General features: G+C 43.2%; 1 pseudogene; it reads right to left on the reverse strand.

Annotated features, from left to right (window-relative positions):
- LOC128341669 (zinc finger protein 493-like) overlaps positions 1–13,821 on the reverse strand; it is an 89,226-nt pseudogene that overhangs the window by 67,794 nt on the left and 7,611 nt on the right.

Genomic DNA, 13,821 nt, shown 5'->3' on the forward strand with positions numbered 1-13,821 from the left:
GAAAACACCAAACAGTATCTGATCCAAAAATACCACCTAGATTCAAGGAAAATTAGAGAAGTCCTGGAAATAATAAAGCAGCAAATAACAGCAGTGTCAAAGAAGATTAGCAGATATGAAGCCAGAATTACACAACACAGGCAGAATCTCCAATTCCAGTCAAATCAGAGACATTTCTACCAAAGCATAGAAGGAGAAACTGCAACAATCATAGAAACACCAAATAAAGAAGAAACAGTGTAATTCTGGGGGAAATTATGGGACAATCCAATAGATTATAATAAAAATGCAGGCTGGATGAAAGAGGTCAAAAAATGTAACCAACAAATGCAAGATCTAATAATAACACCAGAATTAATAAGTGAAAGAGCAAAGAAAATTAAAAATTGGACTGCTCCAGGCAACGATGAACTGCATGGCTTTTGGCTTAAACACCCAACAAGCCTTCATAAACTATCAAACAACTATCAAAACAGTTCAATCACATTTTGCAAGGAGGTGATATTGAACAACGGCTAACAACTGGGAAAACTCATCTCATCATGAAAGACCCAGAAAAAGGTGCACTTCCAAGTAATTATAGACCAATAACCTGCCTGCCAACCATGTTCAAATTATTAACTGGAATAATAGCAGATGAAGTGATGCAACACTTATTAACTAACTAACAGCTTCCAGTTGAACAGAAAGGAAATTGCCCGAACACCAGAGGCACAAAAGACCAGCTGCTGATTGACAAAATAATTTTAGGAAATTGCAAGAGAAGAAAAACAAATCTAAGTTGCATGGATTGCATGGATTGACTACAAGAAGGCCTTCAATTCATTGACTCACACATGGATACTAAAATGTTTAGAAACTACTGGTGTCAGCAAAAACATTCAGATATTTATAAAAAAGGCAATGAGCATGTGGAGTACACGGTTAACAATCAATGGCAAGACACTTGGACAGGTTAGCATTAGAAGAGGCCTTTTCCAAGGGGACTCACTATCTCCTCTGTTGTTTGTAATTGCCATGACCCCACTTTCACAAATACTAAACAAAACAGGCCTCGGATACCAAACATCTAAAACATCAAGTCAAATCAAACATCTGCTGTACATGGACGATCTGAAGTTGTATGGAAAGTCCCAGTCAGAAATTGAATCACTGCTAAACACTGTCTGTATATTCAGTAGTGATATAGCAATGGAGTTTGTACTGGACAAGTGTGCTGCATTAATAATGAACACAGGAAAAATAAGAAAAACAGAAGGAATAGAACTGCCCAATGGAAGCAAGATCAAGAACCTGGAAGAGAAAGAACATTACAAATACTTGGGCATTCTCCAGGCTGATAACATCGCACACACTAAAGTTAAAAGAAAAATTGGAAGTGAATACATCAGGAGAGTTAGAAAAATCCTCAAGTCCAAACTCAATGGCGGGAACACCATACATGCCATAAACACCTGGGCTATACCTGTTATCAGATACACTGCAGGAATAATTGACTGGACCCAGGCAGAACTAGAGACGCTAGATCGTAAGACCAGGAAAATAATGACCATCAATCATACTCTGCACCCCTGCAGCGATGTAGATAGGCTATACCTCCCTCGCAGCTCAGGTGGAAGAGGAATGCTGCAAGTCCATCAAACAGTAGAGGAGGAGAAAAGAGGCCTTGAAGAATATATAATGGACAGTGAAGAAGATGCACTTCAAATGGTCAATAACGTGAAACTATTCAACACCAATGAAACAAAGCAGGCCTACAAGAAAGGACAAGTCAAGAACCAAGCAGAAAAATGGAGAAACAAGCCACTGCATGGCCAATATTTGCACAATATAAGTGGGAAATCAGACGTCACCAAGAACTGGCAATGGCTTAAGAATGGCAACTTGAAGATAGAAACAGAGGGTTTAATACTGGCTGCACAAGAACAGGCACTAAGAACAAATGCAATAAGAGCAAAAGTAGAAAAATCTACTTTTTTCCAAGCCAAGGACAAATGTAGAAATGAAACACAGCGGAAATACATTAGATATATATTTTTCAAAGAAAAAATTGGCTTTACATAGCAAATTCCAGAGACAAATGTGACCAAAACCTAGGGCCGAATGCAGAAATGAAAAACCGAGAGGCGAATATTTTAAGAAAAATATATTGTGTGGCTTTACATATCACCAGAATCTTGAATGTGTCATTCATTCATACACACATACACACACACACGGTATATATATATATATGAAAAACATGAGTGATCAAAATCAAAAGCCAATTGAAGAAAAGAAACAAGTTGCACCATTGTGGGTTGCGACCTTGCACAAGAACACGCGTTGAAATTTTTTAAAAATAACAATAATCTTACATGAGTGGGAAAATTATTTCAGGAATGGGCAGAAAAGGACTGTAAAAATTGGCAAATCAAAGTGAACCGTCCAGACCACACTGCGCTGCAACACATCAAAAACACAGCAACACAAAAATACAAGAAAGGACAAGTCAAGAACCGAGCAGAAAAATGGAACAAAAAGCCATTACATGGTCAATATTTGGACAATATAAGTGGAAAATCAAACACCACCAAGACCTGAGAGTGGTTCAAGAATGACATCTTGAAGAAAGAAATAGAGGGTTTAATACTGGCTGCACAAGAACAGGCACAAAGAACAAATGCAATAAGAGCAAAAGTAGACAAATCAACAACAAACAGCAAGTGCCACCTTTGTAATGAAGCAGATGAAACAGTGGACCACCTAATCAGCTGTTGTCAAAAGATCACACAGACTGACTACAAACAAAGGCATGACAAGGTAGCAGGGATGATACACTGGAACATCTGCAAAAAATACAAGCTACCTGTAGCCAAAAACTGGTGGGACCATAAAATTGAAAAAGTGGAAGAAAATGAAGATGTAAAAATATTATGGGACTTCTGCCTACAGACAAACATCTGCCACACAATACACCAGATATAACTGTAGTTGAGAAGAAAGAAAAACAAGTTAAATTAATAGACATAGCAAAACTAGGGGATAGCAGAATAGAAGAAAAAGAAATAGAAAAAAATCACAAAATACAAAGATCTACAAATTGAAATTGAAAGGCTGTGGCAGAAAAAGACCAAAACAATCCCAGTAGTAATTGGCGCCCTAGGTACAATTCCAAAATACCTTGAAGAGCACCTCAACACCATAGGGGCCACAGAAATCACCATCAGCCAATTACAAAAAGCAGCTTTACTGGGAACAGCCTATATTCTGCGACAATATCTATAATAATAACACCAACAACACTGACAATAAAATTCAGCCATCCCAGGTCCTTGGGAAGGACTCAATGTCTGGATAAAACAAACCAGTCAATAACACCTGTCTGACTGTGTAAATAAACAATAATAAATAAATAAATAAATAAATAAATAAAGAAAGAAAGAAAGAAAGAAAGAAAGAAAGAAAGAAAGAAGATCTTGATTTGTTAGCTGCGCCATAACAAATTGTTCTTTGGGTGGTTCACAATATAGGATTAAAACATACAATAAAAAACAACAAATTAAATCATAACAGACGAAAGAGGAGGAAAAAAATACAAAATACAATACAAAGCAGTTAAGAACCTCATTTTAAAATGAGTTACAAATAAAATGAAATCTCATCTGAAAACAAGAATTTGAAATGCCTGGGTGAACAAAAGGGTCTTTACTTGGTGTCTAAAAGAACAAAGTGATGAAACCAGGCAAACCTCACTGGGGAGGCTATCCTACCCAAGCCCAGCACAGCATCCCTCCACTGGCTGTTGCTGGTATCTGCCTTATATTTCCTTTTAGATTGTGAGCACTTTGGGGACAGCGGACCAGCTTTTCTACGTAATTTCTATTTTTCTGTGTCAACCGCTTTGAGAACTTTGGTTTGGAGAGCGTAAATATTCGTAGTAGTAGCAATAGCATTCCATAAATGGGGTGCAACCACCAAAAAGGCCCTCCCCCTTATGAGTCACGCCCCTCACCACCTTTGGCAGGGGAACCTGGAGCAGGGCCTTAGAAGAAGATCTTATGGTTCAGGTTGGGACATAAGGGGCAAGGTGCTCCCTCAGGTAACCCAGCCCCAAGCCATTTAGGGCTTGACAGGTTTGAATTTGGCCCAGCAGTGGACTGGGTGCCAATGCAACTCACGAGGCACTGGCATCATGTGCTCAAAACATCCAGTCCCTTTTAATAATCTTGCAGCCTCATTTTGTACCAGCTGCAGTTTCTGGGCTGTTTGCAAAGGCAGCCCCATGTACAATGCATTGCAGTAATTCAAGCAAGAGGTTTTACCAGAGCATGAGTAACTGTGGCCAAGCTATCTCTATCCAGGCAGGATGGCAGTTCGCATATCAGCCGAAGCTGATAAAAGGTGCTCCAAGCCACGGAGGCCACTTGAGCCTCTACTGACAATGCTGGATCGGTGAGCACCCCTAAGCTGCAAACCTGGTTCTGCAGGGGGAGTGCAACCCCACCTAGAACAGGCTGAACATCATTCACTGGGGCAGAAAAACCACAGACTTACTGTACTTCTGGCTTGTCTGGATTGAGTTTCAGCCAGACTTTCCAAAAGGATGCCAGCTTCTGGGAGATCCTAAAGAATTAATAGTGTTGCATGGCGCAGCAGGGAAATGACTTGACTAGCAAGCCAGAGGTTGCTGATTTGAATCCCTGCTGGTGAAACACCGATATCAGGCAGCAGTGCAATAGGAAGATGCTGAAAGGCATCATCTCATACTGCATGGGAGATGGCAATGGTAAACTCCTCCTGTATTTTACCAAAGAAAAACCACAGGGCTCTGTGGGTGGCAGAAGTCGACACTGACTCGACAGCACACTTTACCTTTACTCCTCCCCGAGCACAGGGTAGCCAAAGCCTCTTCTGTTCCAAAGCCGGGCCTGAGTTTCTGGAGCTGGTCAGCTACTATATGTTCAAGCACTTTGTCCAGGAAGGGAATATTGGCCACAGGCCTATAGTTGTTTACATCCTCTGGGTCCAGACTGGGTTTCTTAGGAGTGGTTGAATAATAGCTTCCTTCAATGGAGCCGAGACACCTCTCTCTCTCTCTCTCTCTCTCTCTCTCTCTCAATGAGACAATTAGACCTGCTGGACCCAGCTAAGATTTTCCTCCCTACGAGAGTTAATAAGCCATGAAGGACAAGGGTCAAGCATGTACCTGGTTGGCCGAACTTGACTAAACACCTTGTCCATATCCTCGTGGACCAATCATTGGGGACTTGTATTCCACACTTCATCCGTACAGCCCAGAGTGATGTACATGGCTATACAACACCTGTGAGATAAATTAGGCTGAGATAGAAGTGATCGGCCCAGAGTCGCCTAGGGAGTTTTGTGGTTGAACAGGGATTTCAACTCAGGCCTCTTCAGCTTAGCTCAGCATTTTAACCACTACACCATTTATAGAAGATACATTCTTTTTCCCTTCTGCACATGACCCGCCCTGCAGCACAATAAGGCCATTGTGTACCATTGGTAACTGCAGCATCCCCCCAAAAAACCATGATAGAGTCAGTTTCTCAACGACACCCATTCTCTGTTGTTATTTGCATTAGTGATGAAACCTCTTACTAAATCTATCAGAGATGAGATGATTTCAGGAGTAACATTAGGAAATCAGGTATAAAATTGTACACAGATGATATGGACTTTACTTTTTCTACTAGGAGAAACACTTTCCCTGTGTTCTTTAAAATGTTAATGTATTTTAGATCTGTCTGGCTATAAAATCATCAATTGCATTAAATCAGGATGGTGAAATACACACTTCAGCAAAGGTATCACAAAGCCTGTATGGTGTAGTGGTTAAAATGCTGAGCTAAGCTGAAGAGGCCTGAGTTGAAATCCAAGCATTTATATGGCTTCTCTCCAGTATGGGTTCTTTGATGCCTAGTAAGATGTCCGCTCTCACTGAAGCTCTTTCCACACTCCAAGCATTTATATGGTTTCTCTCCTATGTGCATTTCCCACTGAGGTTGAAAATTTGGGTCATGGAATTCTCCATGATGAGAAAGAGAAGATCCATTCCTGTTCTTCTCTTTTGCTTCAGTGTTCATTCTCTTTTTCCCTCTGTTTTTACAGCTGACACCAACCAACAATCCTCCATTGCAAATTATCTCCGTATTACTCTCCCCACTGTCGTCTGCTGGAATGAAGGGAGAAAATTGGTCAGAGCCTGGTATGGAAATCGTGCCTCCAATTACTGATCAATCCAAACTTAATGTGTCCTTTTTAGGGGAAAAGAAGAAAGCCAGACTGTTCTGCGTTACCAAGACATGGGTGGATGTGGAAGGCAGAGGCCTAGCTGTCACCCTCCAGATTCTCAAGCCAGCCGCAACACAGGATCAATGGGTTGGTGGGTAGGGGGTCCCAATCAGGATTTCATCTTGTTCACTGGGTGCCCAACTGGGAAATCTCTCAGTTTGCAGTGTTTGTACTTCATATTTGCATACCTTGCACACCTGGTGCCTTACCTCCTCCCTCGCTCCCTGGGTTGACAGAGGTAGCCAAAGGGCAGTATTGAAGTCCCCCAGGCTAGTAATCTCGGGGTGTTTCAACACTGGCTCTGAGGCCACCTTGTTTGGTGTGCAAGAACAAATCAAGAACTGAGCAGGAAAATGGAAAAATAAGCCTCTACATGGTCAATATTTGCAAAGTATAACTGGAAAATCAAACATCACCAAGACCTGGCAATGGTTTAAGAATGGCAACTTGAAGAAAGAAACAGATGGTTTAATACTGGCTGCAGAAGAACAGGCACTAAGAACAAATGCAATAAGAGCAAAAGTAGACAAATCAAGAACAAACAGCAAGTGCCGCCTTTGTAAAGAAGCAGATGAAACCGTGGACCACCTAATCAGCTGTTGTCAAAAGATCACACAGACTGACTACAAACAAAGGCATGACAAGGTAGCAGGGATGATACACTGGAACATCTGCAAAAAATACAAGCTACCTGTAGCCAAAAACTGGTGGGACCATAAAATTGAAAAAGTGGAAGAAAATGAAGATGTAAAAATATTATGGGACTTCTGCCTACAGACAAACATCTGCCACACAATACACCAGATATAACTGTAGTTGAGAAGAAAGAAAAACAAGTTAAATTAATAGACATAGCAAAACCAGGGGATAGCAGAATAGAAGAAAAAGAAATAGAAAAAAATCACAAAATACAAAGATCTACAAATTGAAATTGAAAGGCTGTTTCAGAAAAAGACCAAAATAATCCCAGTAGTAATTGGCGCCCTAGGTACAATTCCAAAACACCTTGAAGAGCACCTCAACACCATAGGGGCCACAGAAATTACCATCAGCCAATTACAAAAGGCAGCTTTACTGGGAACAGCCTATATTCTGCAACAATATCTATAATAATAACACCAACAACACTGACAATAAAATTCAGCCATCCCAGGTCCTTGGGAAGGACGCAATGTCTGGATAAAACAAACCAGTCAATAACACCTGCCTGACTGTGTAAATAAATAATAATAATATAAATAAATAGAGAAGATCTTGATTTGTTAGCTGCCCCATAACAAATTGTTCTTTGGGTGGTTCACAATATAGGATTAAAACATACAAAAAAAACAACAAATTAAATCATAACAGACAAAAAAGGGAGGAAGAAAATACAAAATACAATACAAAGCAGTTAAGAACCTCATTTTAAAATGAGTTACAAATAAAATGAAATCTCATCTGAAAACAAGAATTTGAAATGCCTGGGTGAACAAAAGGGTCTTTACTTGGTGTCTAAAAGAACAAAGTGATGAAGCCAGGCAAACCTCACTGGGGAGGCTATCCTACCCAAGCCCAGCACAGCATCCCTCCACTGGCTGTTGCTGGTATCTGCCTTATATTTCCTTTTAGATTGTGAGCACTTTGGGGACAGCGGACCATCTTTTCTATGTAATTTGTATTTTTCTGTGTAAACTGCATGGAGAACTTTGGTTTGGAGAGTGTAAATATTCGTAGTAGTAGTAGCAATAGCATTCCATAAATGGGGTGCAACCACCAAAAAGGCCCTCCCCCTTATGAGTCATGCCCCTCACCGCCTTTGGCAGGGGCACCTGGAGCAGGGCCTTAGAAGAAGATCTTATGGCTCAGGTGGGGACATAAGGGGCAAGGTGCTCCCTCAGGTAACCCAGCCCCAAGCCATTTCGGGCTTGACAGGTTTGAATTTGGCCCAGCAATGGACTGGGTGCCAATGCAACTCACGAGGCACTGGCATCATGTGCTCAAAACATCCAGTCCCTTTTAATAATCTTGCAGCCTCATTTTGTACCAGCTGCAGTTTCTGGGCTGTTTGCAAAGGCAGCCCCATGTACAATGCGTTGCAGTAATTCAAGCGAGAGGTTTTACCAGAGCATGAGTAACTGTGGACAAGCTATCTCTATCCAGGCAGGATGGCAGTTCGCATATCAGCCGAAGCTGATAAAAAGTGCTCCAAGCCACGGAGGCCACTTGAGTCTCTAGTCACAATGCTGGATAATTGCAAACCTGGTTCTGCAGGGGGAATGCAACCCCACCTAGAACAGGCTCAACATCTTTCACCCGGGCAGAGGAACCACCAACCTACTGTACTTCTGCCTTGTCTGGATTGAGTTTCGGCCAGACTTTCCAAAAGGATACCAGCTACTGGGAGATCCTAAAGAATTAATAGGGTTGCATGGCGCAGCAGGGGAATGACTTGACTAGCAAGCCAGAGGTTGCTGATTTGAATCCCCGCTGGTGAAACACCGATATCAGGCAGCAGTGAAATAGGAAGATGCTGAAAGCCATCATCTCATACTGCACAGGAGATGGCAATGGTAAACTCCTCCTGTGGCAATGGTAAACCAAAGAAAAACCACAGGGCTCTGTGGGCGCCAGGAGTCGACACCGACTCGACGGCACACTTTACCTTTACTCCCCCCCCCCCGAGCACAGGATGAACACAGGGTGACCAAAGCCCCTTCTGTTCCAAAGCTGGGCCTGAGTTTCTGGAGCTGGTCAGCTACTATATGCTCAAGCACCTTGTCCAGGAAAGGAATATTGGCCACAGGCCTATAGTTGTTTACATCCTCTGGGTCCAGACTGGGTTTCTTAGGAGTGGTTGAATAATAGCTTCCTTCAATGGAGCCAAGACACCTCTCTCTCTCTCTCTCTCTCTCTCTCTCTCTCACACACACACACACACACACACACACTCTCTCTCTTAGACCTGCTGGACCCAGCTAAAAATTTCCTCCCTACTAGAGTTAGTAAGCCATGAAGGACAAGGGTCAAGCATGCACCAGGTTGGCTGAACTCGACTAAACACCTTGTCCACATCCTCGGGGACCAATCATTGGGGACTTGTATCCCACACTTCATCCGTACAGCCCAGAGTGATGTACATGGCTATAAAACACCTGTGAGATCAATTAGGCTGAGCTGGAAGTGATCGGCCCAGAGTCGCCTAGGGAGTTTTGTGGTTGAACAGGGATTTCAACTCAGGCCTCTTCAGGGTAGCTCAGCATTTTAACCACTACACCATAATGGCTTTGTGATACCTTTGCTGAAATGTGTATTTCAACATCCTGATTTAATGCAATTGATGATTTTATAGCCAGACAGATCTAAAATATATTAACATTTTAAAGAACACAGGGAAAGTGTTTCTCCTAGTAGACAAAGTTAAGACCATATAATCTGTATACAATGAAATTCTACCTGATTTCCTTATTTTACTCCTGAAATCATCTCATCTTTGATAGATTTAGCAAGAGGTTCCATCACTAATGCAAACAACAACAGAGAATGGGTGTCGTGGAAAAACTGACTCCATCATGGTTTTGGGGGGGGCTGCTGCAGTTACCAATGGTACACAATGGCCTTATTGTGCTGCAGGGTGGGTCATGTGCAGAGGGGGAAAAGAATGTATCTTTTTTGGGTCCATGATTGGTTGCTGGAGGTGTGTGGAAGCATTGCGATTACTGCATCTATTATTTTATTTATTTATTACATTTGTTCGATTTCTAGACCACCCTTACAGAATAGCTCCGGGTGGATAGCTATTCGGTTCACAAATATCATAAAACAGTCACACTCCCTCTGTCGAATCCCCGGTATAGGTCATCCTTCAGGCCAAACAAGGCTGACTCAACCCCATAGCCCGCTCAAAAGCCAGTTTGAATTCAGTTTCCTACAAAACTGCCTGAGCTGGTCGGCCACCACCACTCTTGATCATCTTGGAGGCACCTTACCCTCCCTCAGCAATGCATTTATGATATTCACCAGGCCTCCTCGAATAATCTCCCTGCTAGATGGAAACAGCCAAGTTGGGCAAGGGTACAGAGAACAAGTGGTGGAATGCACCGCTCCAAGCAGCTTGTCCACTTCCTCAGGTATCAGAGATTGAAACTGATCCAACCTAACACTGCAAGAAGGAGTGCTGGACACTTCCTCCGTAGACCCTGCAGAAAATGTGGAATCCAAGTCAGCCCGAATACAGGAGATTTTATTCACAAAGAACCCACTGAGGGCATCACAGTAGAGCACCTCCGGGAGCTGATTAGAAACGGAAGGCATATAAATTAGACTCCTCATTCCTCCACACCAGGCAAGCCAGCCCCAAAGTGGATATTGAAGTCCCCCAGGACCAAAAGCCTGGGACACTCCAACACCAACTCCGTGACCAGCTTGGACAGCTCAGTTAGGGAGTCAGTTGGGCAGCCGGGTGATCGGTACACCAACAGAATCCCCAATCTGTGTTCAACACACCATGTGAATGACTTTGTGTGAATGGAGATCTAGTGAGACTGAGCAGGTTTGCTTACTTGGTAAGAGCACAGTACGTATATACCCTCGCCCTGGTTACTCCCCCAAAGAGGCAACTCCCTTTGGTGTCTCCCCTTCGGTGGCGGCCCCACAACCACCGGCAGCTTCCTTCTTTATAAGTCCTGGGTCAAAAGCCCAGCTGGTGGTACCAGGGTGGAAAACTGACGAGTCACCTTGGGCTTGGCCTTGGTCCTGCAAAGCACCACAACATCTCCACCAGTCCAGGGCTGAGGGAGGCAGATGGAATCGGGGGGTGGGGGGTGGCAAAAGGAGAAGGGGGCAGTCAGGCAAGAACCCCGGACTCTCACCCTGAGGGGTACCCAGCAAGATGGTAGTCTTGCTACCATCCTATTATTTGGATCCTATTATTTGAATAATTAATAAGACTTCTGCTTATATATTTGGTATCCGCACATAATTGGGTGTCCGCACATAATTGGTGTCTCCCACTTCATGATTGATAGCCCGGCATGTCGTGATCAATAAAGTTTGATAAGATGGTGTGGCCCCTGCTTACTAAAGAACCTCTAGGGGTAAATTTTCTCCAACATGAGAAACCTTGACTTATTCCTCTTTCCAAATTAAATTTATTTGACAGTATACCATTGCCAGGATCCAACTAAATGTTCTTTCATACATAAGCTTTATCAAATTAGTGAGATTCCCTGCAAGTTCAAATGCTTCGAATGTCTGAAACAAGTGTAGTGGGTCAACTTGATCAAATGCTTTCTCAGAATCCAGAAACACAGAAGCTATCTCTTGATTATTTTGTCTGAAAGATGAGATTCTTTCAAGAAAGGAGGCCAAAGCTGCTGGGAACTTGTTTGATCTCAATTACTGCCAGTTTTCTTGAAACAAACACCCTGTCAGAACCAGAAGAGCATCCGTGTCTAGTCTGGACTATAGACGAAGTTTGGTAGCATTACATAGGGTCTTCATGGAAGAGAAAAACAAATATACATTGAAAAATACTTGCATAGAAAGAATAACTTGCCTTTACAAAAAAGATCAGCATTAAAATAAAATGCATGGATTAAAACAGATCGTGCTTGAAATTAATCTATAACCAATCAAGGCTTGAAAAACTCTCTTTCTCTCCTTCTCAGCCCCAAAAGGCAAGCTCTAGTGTGCACTAAAAAGTGGCTCTTAAAAGGTTCTCAAACATTTCTAGTCTAGTCTCCAGAAAGACTGGCTCTATCCTGCTTTTCTAAAAGGAACTTTAATGTTTTTTTTAAAGTTTCTAGACAGCACAGCCATGGGGCTGGCAGTTTGAAAATGTGGTCAGCTCATGATTCAAAGTTCCTTCTGTGTCTGTACCCTGGAGAGCCTGACTTTATTTTTATTTAACACATTTATATACCGCCCAAAACGCAAGTCTCTTTTTAATGCAAAGCTACCACTCCAGGAACCCTTCCTACTTCAAAACAACCACTTCATATATATTATTCATCTTCGAAATATTGTCTTCAAGGGGAGACTGAAATACTGTTTGGCTTATTCACAAGGAAGGTGCGGGTTGTATGTTTTGTTTTTATATCCGTTTGCATTTATAATTCTGATATTGGAAGTCTGAGATTCAAGGAGTGATCTTAAGGGTGGCATCTTGGCCGTACTTTGCCTCTTCCTCTGGTCCTCTCCATGGGTGGAGTGGGGGGGGGATGGGCTGGGTCGCAGGCAACTCACAGGGCTTAGCTGGCAATCTCCTGTCCAGGCGAGAGTCCCATTACGTAGCTGAGAGGAGGAACCTTCTGCAGGACCCGTCTCTGCACAGATGCTGGATCTCCCTCTCTCAAGATGCTCTGGAAGGCTGAAATCTCTCTCCCTCCAGATTGCCAGTCTCCTGAGCTCAGTGGCTGAGCATCTGCTTCAAATGCACAAGTCCACGTTTGAGTCTCTGGCAGCATCTCCAGGTAGGACTGGGAAAACCCTCTTCCAAACTCTGAAGAGCTGCTGCCAGTCAGTGTAGAGACTACTGATTGAGGTAGCTGAAGGGTCTAACTCCACATAAGGCAGTGCCATATCTTCGGGGTTGTCCGACAGAGCATCCTCAGGGTTGAGTTTTATTTATTGCATTTATATCCCACCCTTTCTAACCTCACAACAACCCTATGAGGTAGGTGAGGCTGAGAGGTCATTGGTTCAGAGTCACCAAGGAGCTTCATTGCTGAGGGGCATTTGAGAGCGAATCTTCCAGCTCCTAGTTCGACACAAACAAGGATACCACTAACCCAATGCCTTGGCAATATCTGTACCGCACTCTTACCAACTAAGCAGACCAGCTCGATCTCTCTCTCGCAAGATCTCTATTCACAAGATGTCATTCACATGGTATGTTGAACACAGCTACATCAGTACCCTTCCTAACTATACTATGCAATTGAGGCGCCCATACCCAGGTACACTTTTAACATGAATGCAGGTCCAGTCATTCACACAAACACATGTATGAGTGTACAGACCGCTGTACAACATCATGTCTGAATCAGGCTTTTTACTCTTCCCTTTCAAGGAGTCTTACCCAGAGAGGCCACATTCCTCCTATTCTCCTCCATGACTTCCCTGTACAGGGTTCTCTGGTCCAGATCCAGCAGAGCCCACTCCTCTTCCGTGAAAAGCACAGCCACCTCCTCAAAGCTCACCTGGCCCTGGAAGAGAGGAAGGAAACATGTTCACCCTCGCAGAATGCATAATGGTTAAAAACACAAGAACATAAGAACAGCCCTGCTGGATCAGGCCCAAGGCCCATCTAGTCCAGCATCCTGTTTCGCACAGTGGCCCACCAGATGCTGCTGGAAGCCACAGGCAGGAGCAGAGGGCATGCCTTCTCTCCTGCCATAACTCCCCTGCAACTGGTTCTCAGAGCCACCCTGCCTTTGAGACCGGAGGTGGCCCACAGCCCTCTGACTAGCAGCCATTGATGGACCTCTCCTCCATAAAGTTATCCAAACCCCACTTAAAGCCATCCAGGTTGTTGGCTGTCACCAC

The sequence above is a fragment of the Hemicordylus capensis genome, chromosome 2 (genome assembly GCF_027244095.1).
Source record: "Hemicordylus capensis ecotype Gifberg chromosome 2, rHemCap1.1.pri, whole genome shotgun sequence".
NCBI lineage: Eukaryota > Metazoa > Chordata > Lepidosauria > Squamata > Cordylidae > Hemicordylus > Hemicordylus capensis.